A 532-nucleotide genomic window follows, 5' to 3' on the forward strand; every position below is an offset into this window, starting at 1 on the left:
CCCGTGGTGTGGAGGGCTGGATGAACAGTAGACGGTGGAGGGGTGCCCGTGGAGGGGTGGTTGAACAGTAGCTGGTGGAGTAGCACGCAGTGGAGGTTGGATGAACAGGAGCCCGTGGAGGCTGGAGGAGGTCGACGGTGGAGATGAACAGTATCCCGTGGAGTCCCGTTTTGCGGTATGCCACACCCCTCCTGATGAACAGGATCCCCGTTTCGACCGTAGCGCTCCAACACAAGTCCGTTTCATCCGTTTTGCGGTACGCCACACCCCTCCCGATCAACAGGACCCTCGTTTCGACCGTAGGAGGTCCGTTTCCTCTGTTTTGCAGTACGCCAGACCCCTCCCGATTAACAGGACCCCGTTCCGAACGTAGGAGGTCTGTTTCCTCCGTTGTGCGGTACGCCAGGCCTCGTTTCCATCGCCTGTTCCGTCCAAGCCCTCCCGATGAACACGACCACGCATTCCATTCTGACCCAGCCGGTTGGCTCCCACGCGTCCCGTTGCCTCCCGATGAACATGATGCATTCCGTTG

The sequence above is a fragment of the Triticum urartu genome, chromosome 7A, assembly GCF_056163025.1.
Source record: "Triticum urartu cultivar PI428250 chromosome 7A, HENAU_Tu73, whole genome shotgun sequence".
Classification (NCBI taxonomy): domain Eukaryota; kingdom Viridiplantae; phylum Streptophyta; class Magnoliopsida; order Poales; family Poaceae; genus Triticum; species Triticum urartu.